This window comes from Sinocyclocheilus rhinocerous, unplaced genomic scaffold, assembly GCF_001515625.1.
Source record: "Sinocyclocheilus rhinocerous isolate Xijiao unplaced genomic scaffold, SAMN03320098_v1.1 scaffold806, whole genome shotgun sequence".
In the NCBI taxonomy this organism is placed as follows: Eukaryota; Metazoa; Chordata; class Actinopteri; order Cypriniformes; family Cyprinidae; genus Sinocyclocheilus; species Sinocyclocheilus rhinocerous.
Window position 1 is genome coordinate 461619 of NW_015648045.1, and position 8962 is coordinate 470580.

The 8962-nt window shown below is 38.7% G+C and overlaps 1 protein-coding gene across 1 annotated transcript in view; it reads right to left on the reverse strand.

Annotated features, from left to right (window-relative positions):
• The window catches only part of LOC107709582 (poly(rC)-binding protein 3-like), a 21782-nt gene extending 16693 nt beyond the window's left edge, over nucleotides 1-5089 (reverse strand). The window contains exon 1 of the mRNA XM_016514091.1: nucleotides 4819-5089. The gene's annotated coding sequence lies outside the window, so the exon portion shown is untranslated. The remainder of the gene's footprint in view (nucleotides 1-4818) is intronic.
• Between the last annotated feature and the right edge of the window lie 3873 nt (nucleotides 5090-8962).

Below are 8962 nucleotides of genomic sequence, written 5' to 3' on the forward strand. Positions count from 1 at the left end.
GAGTATAGCCCACGGAGGGCTCCTGTTCCCGAGTATAGCCCACGGAGGGCTCCTGTTCCCGAGTATAGCCCACGGAAGGCTCCAGTTCCCGAGTATAGCCCACGGAGGGCTCCAGTTCCTGTGTATAGCCCACGGAGGGCTCCTGTTCCCGAGTTTAGCCCAGTGAGGGCTCCTGTCCCCGTGTTTAGCCCAAGGAGGGCTCCAGTCCCTGAATCCCGTCCAGAGCGCCCTCAAGTGCCCGCTCCTCCAGAGCGCCCCCCAAGATTCCTAGTTTTCCCCAAGAATTTTTTTTTTACCAGCTCTGCCACGGCAACCTGAACTGTTTGCTCCGCCATGGCCTCCTGAGCTACCAGCTTCGCCATGGCAACCTGAACTGTCCGCTCCGCCATGGCCTCCTGAGCTACCAGCTCCGCCATGGCAACCTGAACTGTCTGCTCCGCCATGGCCTACTGAGCTACCAGCTCTGCCATGGCAACCTGAACTGCCCGCTGCCCTGGAGGGGGGCGATATCTGTCACGTGTTTGTCTCTGTTTAGTTCCTGTTTGCCCCTATTTTCAGTTCCTGTTCTCCAGTTTTGCCTGTTTCAGTTTTGCCTAATCACGTTCCATGTGTTTATATACCCTGTGTTTTCCTCAGTTCCTTTGTCTTGCTTTGAAGTTACGTTGTGGTGTTTTACTCCTATGTTCTTCTGTTTAACTCTTGGTTTGATAATTAAAGACTCACTTCTGGATTACCCTGGCACCGTGTGCTTCATCCCAACCCACATCATGACAGCTAAATCAGTTGAAATAAATACGATTTACAAAGTAAATGTATTTAATTCGATTATAGTAGATGCTGTGCCAGTAATGTATCTTGCAAGGCTCTTAAAAGCATAAAATATAGGATATAGTATAGTCGCTAATTAAGGGATCGTGTGCATTACAGTAATGTCATCAGCCAGTCAGAGTTTATCAGCATGTCAGGACATAATTATCTTGTGGCTGCATCATTTCACAGCTCAGGTGACAGGCTTAAATAAACAATTAATATGTATATAGAATAAAATGCTGTCTTATTAGAAATAAGAGATAACTTTTATGAGAGAATAGACTGTTAAAAGTTTTCTGAACTTGTGTGAACAATTTGTTGAATGTACAATAAATTGCATGTCCAAAATTTTTTAGAATGTTGCTCTGCCCATCTCAGACCAGCAGGCAGAGGTAGCAGGGCACAGAGAGAGATGGATGAGATCCACAGCCAGATGTCCTCCAATCTCCCACAGGATGCCAGATTACATAAAGACTTTAATCCAGATTAACAACATCCAGGGGTTGGTGTCTAGTCTTAACAGCAAAAATAATCTACAGAAATCCACTACGATCAGTGCCAGGCCTAGAAGACCAGAAGCTGATGGCAAATAAATAAACCTCCTGGGTTATATAAAAGAAGAGGTTGAAAGATATGTCATAGTAGAAACAGTTCACGTCCTGATGTATTCAATTCTCAAAAGCTCAAGAAATTTGTGATGAATTCAAATCTTAAAAGCTCAAGAGCATGTTGAACAGAAGATACATTTTTGAAGAAGAGAATGAGCCATTAATCATGAGGGAGGATTATACACTACACCCTTTCATAAGGGCCAATCAGGCTGAAACAGATGGCATTATTTTGCGCCAAGGGGATCATAGATGAATCAGGTCTGATTCTGAAATACTTTTGCATCCATAATGCCTCAGAGGAAAGGACACACTAAAGAGAGTGTGGACAGGAGCTTTGTTTTTGCATTGTTATGTCTAATTAGAGTTTCACTTCTGTCTGATGTGATGAGGTTGTGTAGAAAACAAAATGGCCACATATGGCACCGTTTGAGGCATGTTTGCTTCAAATTAGCAAACGCATTCTTTTTCAAACTCATCTTTTCATCGCTTCTACACATGAACACACAAACCCACACTGATACAAAAGTTCATGCATTAATAAACAGATGTTTAAACAATGCTGAATCCAGGTTTCTTGTTTTCTTTTAGTAAGTTAGTTATAAGCAGATCTCACTGACTGAATCACAGCCAATGCACACAAAATCCCTGCACCAAAGCAATGATTTTTCAAATCAGTCTCCTAATTTGCTGCTTGAATCAGGAATAGTCTGTTTTCATGTTTATAACCATTTGATTTGTGATCATAGCTTGTGCATAGAGAATTAATTCATGGTGGAAAATGTCATTTCTTCTGATTGCTACTCTAGGATAAAGTTGTCTGTAACTGCTGGTCTAGGATAAGTTTCATAAAGACAAAGATTAGTGAAACGCAAAAGCTGAATCTACATCAGTGATTGCAGACAGCTGCTATTTTGCATAACTTGTGATGCAAATTTATAAAAAATTATATATATTTTAGATTTAAATGATCATTAAAGTTATAAATTTTATATATTTTTTGTTAATAAAGGCAGTGTAAAATGCATTTAGTACATTTTGATATTACAAATGAATTGAGAAGTGAACATCTTTATTTATTTATTTATTTATTACATTTACATTAAGTCAGGAAACTATCCTTAGAACTACCTTTCTCTATAAAGTATTTTTTTCTGTATATTCTTTGCCATATACTTTTTTTTATTCCTTGCACATTTACACAGAACCCAAAAGGTTAATTGGAAAGATCAGGGGTGATTTATCCATTCTTTTGTAATTTTTACATGGTTCTACATCCTTTGTTATGTTCACCCAGCAAGATCATGCCTTATATGATTTTTTTTTTTGTTAAATACTATTGCACAATTGATTTAGTAATGGCATTGTATCACTGAATACACAGTAATAATTTATTCAATAATTAATTCAACCATGTAGTCTACTCTAGCTACTGTTGTACTATCAGTATACCGGTGGTACAATACACATTACCTGAGGTGCTGTGGCCTACACATTACAGTATGTCCACAGTTTAACTATTAGAGCACCCCCACTAATTTCAGAAGCACTGACAGTGATTTTGGCCTGTGCGCAGCATTGTAAGAGCAGCATTGCTCATGACATCTGATTGGGAAATTGGGTCAAGCTTTCTACTAAAGAGCTTCTGGCCTCTTCCTCTGTAGCGGCTATCAAATTAAGCACGCTTTGTGCATGGCTGAGCAATGCTCAGAAAAAGCTCCCCCCGTTTCCATTGCGCATCTCTGCACGGCGCTCAATGTAGAAAAATGAATTGTTAGAAGAGGGTCTTCCCTCTCTGCACTGCGACTGAGGTTTTAGTTCCAATAAAGAGTGACGTCTGTTATTTAAACCTACTGAGGCATGAACTGCATTACATACAGAAAGAAGATATTAACAATGAACCCATTAAAGAGAGACCACTTTATTTGTATTATATACATGTCCATTTGTATTTGTTTTTAGTAACTTGCTGACTTGCAACACATACTGTATGAAGGGGAATTATTTTTTTATATATTGTCTCATTATTTTTATTATTGTCCTATAATATCATATCATATCGTATCGTATTGTGGTAACATGTTATTTTTGTATGCTGAACTTCATAGGAATAAACAAGAGCTTATTGTGATTGAATGCAAACTGACAGCATTTAGGAAGGTAGTTTAAAGTTAATAAACCTACTCATTAGTTTGAATTTCGAAAAGAATCACAGGAAAACAAAATACTTTTCTCAAACTTGTGATTCAGCCAAGAATTACAAAACTTAGCTAACATGTATCTTCAATGATGACCGTTCTAATTCCACCATGCCACTGTCTCAGTTTGATAGTTTCTAACAGTGTAAAATAATGAAAATTATTCAGAATTTTGCAGTGGTCTACCTCTTTTGTCTAGCCATTGTCAAACAAATATTGCAGAGGAGGTTCTGGTATAAGACATAAACCATTATCTGGTTAAAGACAAGTTAAACATGTCATTTTCATGCAAAGACATGGCAAATTGATATACCCTGTGCTGCAAATTAACTAGATGTCATTGACTTCTTTTTTATGTAAATGTTGCATATTCATGGATTGCCAAAATGGCTTTAAAATTTAAATCCCCTAAAGAACCACATATCCTGAATCACCCTAGTAAATCCAAGAGCATGAACTGATATCGCTATTTTATGATGATGATAATCAGGATAATGACTGTACAGATATTTTCAGTTCTGATCAAAGTCAATTCCGTGGCGCAGTGCCACCTCAACTATCTGTCACATACAAAGACGGTGCAGTATCCATAGACAAGTCTCGTGGTAATTGCCCAATAATTAAATTATCTTACATAAGCTTAGTTAAATGTACACATTGTTGTGAAGACAGCAGTGAGGAAGAAATAAAGGACATCTAATTGACCAGTTTTCCCAAGAGATAGCCACACTTTCTACAAACACGCATTGTTCTTTTGTATTTGTTTAATTAGGTGTAGTGACTCATTTAGGAATGTCTGTGAGAATCAAATCCAACCATTTCCAAACAATGTCCAGCAATGTTTAAACAATAGTTGTAGCGATTCATGAATTAATGATATGTTTGACCTGCGGTCGGCCTAGCAAACAAAACTAGTTTCAAAGCAGATACGTTAAAGGTATTGTAGATCAACGTCTAGACTTACATTTTGTAATGCTATTTATAGTATGATCAGCCAAAATTTTGTATAATGTCAACATGCATATTTCTGTTTTCAATCAAAAGTAATACAAATACATAATAAGAAAAAAATGTCACATATTATCCATTTCCATTTCCTTTCAAATTTTAAATGCATATAATAATGGATATTCAGAACAAAACATCCTTCTGAAACATTATCAGAAAACAATAAAAATAGAAGCTTGAAAAAGAAGCTTTACCTTGGGTGCTACTGGAAACAGATGGCCACCACTTTCGACGTTTGCGAAAAGATTAATAAAAACAGGGCGACAGGCAAAGGGAAAATTATTTTACCCTATCTTCTCGGTTAACTCAGATTGAAAGGTGGCATCCAATTGGCTAGAAGATGAAGTCATGTGAACACAACGTCACAACACGTGACTTTCTCACGAAACAGAATGATGGCAAAAACGCAATTGGACTGAAGTGATTTTGGGGTTCGTTTTGATCTTCGGACAGTGTTGTGAAATGCTAAAAGCAGGTCAGGAGACCATGGGCGCAGGGGCACAGGGGTTTCCCCTCCTGCGAGATATCAGAATCCGTCCAATGAAACACTCTGGCGATTCAGCAAAAACAATTGGATGGTGCTCATCTGTGTCATCCATGTTCTTTACCCTGAGGGTGTCCCGGTTATGATGATAGATATTTACTCCTACAATGAGTAACAAATCTCCTAATCACCCCCTGCCCAACATCACAAAACAAAGCAGTGTTTCAAACCAAAGGTATAGAGTATAATAGGTACCAACTTCATGGCAACAAGGACCACTTCCCTAATTGAAATTGATAGGGTATTTACATCTTTACATTCTATAGCACACAGGGATGAATTAAGACTGTCCATTATGTTATGTTGTCGCCCCAATGTACCCTACTACACTTTAAATTCTATGCTCCAGCCAGCCCATAATTACAATGAGCTTTAGCATTCTCCTCCATGGATTAAGTGACCCAGAGCAAATCCATGGCAATATTAGGACAGTTGTGGAGGGATTATGCTTCAGTCATTATGACTGAAATGCTCCGTTCAGACAGTCATTGTATAAATATTCTCCATTCTTGTACTTTTATATAAAACCCCCCACAAATATTGTGTTTTGTTTCTAGTTCATTGTAATTGCTCCAAAACCAAGTGACTGTAGTTTATTCCTTTGAGCTTAACCTCTTTCATAAAAACACTCTCACTATCTTTATTACCATAAAAATGCAAGTTTTTTTTTCATGTTAGACTTTTGAAAAACTTTACAAATTTGTTTCTGATCTTTGGTTGTGACCATAATTGAGGGTGATATGCAGCCTGCTGTCTATTCAATGGCCCCTAGGGAGATGACACAAATAGAGCATTAAATTTGTTCCACATTGAAATAGGCAATGCAGTGAAGCTCCAGACTGTTGTGAAGAGAAAAGCTGCCCAATCAAAAGAAATAAAGTTCATGTTCAGGCATCTTTGGTGTAAACTGCCATGCAATCACTTTCCAACCCCCTTCCTCTTCAGAGATATTGGATGCTAAGCCTGTATCTGGACTGAATGACAACTCGGATGCCCAGCCCTGGGTCAAAATACTGAGTTAAATCTAATTATCGCTGCAAATTTAAAAAGGTATCTTTTGAGGTTTATGATAACTTTATACTTTTCAATACCTTAGAAAGAGCCCCTGAAAATTATCATGTATTTTGATGAGCAAAATTTCAGTGTGCACATTTGATTTGAAGTAGGGGAAATCAGAGATGTATGCAACAATTTTTTGCTGTAACATTTGTTCTTAACTCTGAAGCTTTGATATTAATTTCCTATGTTTATCTACAAATTAAAGTTGTTTGGAAATGTACAACTTAGTAAAACAACTTTCAAACAACCTTTGCAAACAACGCCACTTTCACGTGCCACGCTTCCCTCAACTCAAACATCACAAACAGCGCTTATGGGTCTATAAAAAAGAAAACAATTTTAAATGAAAAATAGGCTATTTTCAATAAAAGGTCCAACATATTAGGAATACTTTTAACTTGAAATTTAGCTTACCTAAATTAGCTTAGAAATTTGTTGTATCGAATGAAACCCAAACATTCTATCAAACTCCTCTAGCTTGTAAATACACTGCCAATGTTTACCCTTTTCTGTCTCTGTATATTTTGGCAAGTTTTGAAATTTGGGCTTGAATTTCTGTAGCGGAATCTGAATTTCTTTTTCCACACCGGCTAACCTATACATACATATTTATGGGCTAAACACCTTCTGGCTCAGCCTGCTACAGTAGCCACTCCACAGACACTCGCCCTTGGCTGGGCGGAGATATGCAAATACAAGCAGGTAGCACATCGTATAATTGTATACAAACTGAATGCAATGATTGGACGAACATTTTATGGCCCTGAGCCCTCCACAGAAGATATACTGTATATATACAGTTGAAGTCAAAAGTTTACATACACCTTGCAGAATCTGCAAAATGTTTAAATGTATTTTACCAAAATAAGACAGATCATACAAAATGCATGTTATTGTTTATTTAGTACTGAACTGAATAAGATATTTCACATAAAAGATTTTTATCTTTTTTTAAAAGAAGTTTACATATCGCCCACAAGAGAAAATAATAGTTGAATTTATAAAAATGACCCCATTCAAACATTTACATATTGATTCTTAATGCTGTGTTGTTACCTGAATGATCCACAGCTGTGTTTTTTAAATAATAGTTATTCATGAGTCCCTTGTTTGTCCTGAACAGTTAAACTGCCTACCAGATCTTAATGCATCGTTTTAGGCATGCTTAATGCATTCTCAAAATCACAGTCATTGTTGGAAAGGGTTCAAATACGCAAAAATGCTGGAAAACCAAATAATTTGTGGGACCTGAAGGATCTTTCTGAAGAACAGAAATGAACATTTTGCAGATTCTGCAAGGTGTATATAAACTTTTGACTTCAACTGTATATCTTTATATTTTGACCACTTTAAAGGGGACCACTTTAAACTGCCTTTGTTTTTTATTTTGTACTGTTCTCTGAGGTTAACTTATAATGTTATCAAGATTTTTACATAAAAAACATTATAATTTAGAAGTAATAAGCTGTTTTCTGTCCTGTTTTTAACCCCCCTCATCAGAACGCTCTGTTTGAATAGGCGTGGCGGATTGTAGACTCGCAAGTAAACGCCCACTGCTATGATTGGCTAATAGTTACGTATGTTTGACAGCGTACATTCCTCATAGATGGACGCTGCAGTGATTTAGGTCAAAACGCAATAAATATCAAACGATCTGTAAGAAGAGACAAAGTAATAGTGACCATGTAATGAAAACAGATACTCACACTTGTGTTGCGAAGTTACTGTCAGATCCAATATAGTCGGCACAGCATCGTCTTTTAGCGTCAGTCTTTTTGAAAATCCCATGTCGATTTGTGCCTTGTTTGTAAAATTAAGTGAAAACAAAGGACCAAGTTCTTACTGACGTGTCTGGATCTTCAATAAAAAAAAAGTTCCCTTCAAGCGGTCACTCTCGACGTCTCGTTGGTAATGACCGACTTAGGGATCTCGCTTAGAGAGACCAATCCACCATGAGTGTAAACTAAACTAGCCAATGCACATTGGCATGCGATGATTGCATCCAGCTGCTGCTGATCGCAGCGTGAGTATAACTAGGCAGCAGGTGCAATGCATACTCAGCTTTTCGCTTCGGAGCCGAGCGATCACATCGTTTTGCTCCTGACTACTCTACTGAGAGAAGAAGACTGAACGAGTTCAGCGCGCTCTTTGGAGCTCTTGGTGTTGGCGGTACGGTGCTTTAGCGGTGGTGGTTTCCCATGTCGAGTGGTTTGCACACATCAGGCTGCACTACCCCCTGTTTGTGTTGCAGGCGGCCATCTACCCTGTGCGCTTCAGCACGCTAAAAGAGCTTTTCCCCTGAAAGAGCATTCACGGGTGCGTCTTTTTAAAGACGACGTTGCATCTGGCAAACTCGATGTTACGTCTTTGTAAAGATGACGTTGTGTCTGGCAAACTCTACGGTACGTCTTTGTAAAGAAGACATTGTGTCTTGCTACAGACAACATATCACCCGTGCGTTTCTGGATGCGGTCGTTACCTGGCGTCGGGTGATGGTCACGATCGCTGCCTCACGTGTCTGGGCATTAAGCACGCTGAGGTGGCGTTCGTGGATGAGTCATGTTCTCATTGCGGGAAGATGACCATCTCGGAGTTGCGGGCCAAGCTCCGTTACCTCAAAAGGGGCGGAGCTCCGTTGCCTCTGCCTTGATCTAGTGTTCGTCCTGGCGGCAGCCAGGCGTGGACTACTTCGGGCAGTAGCACGGGCGGTCTGAGGGTAACAGTGATGGCAAACC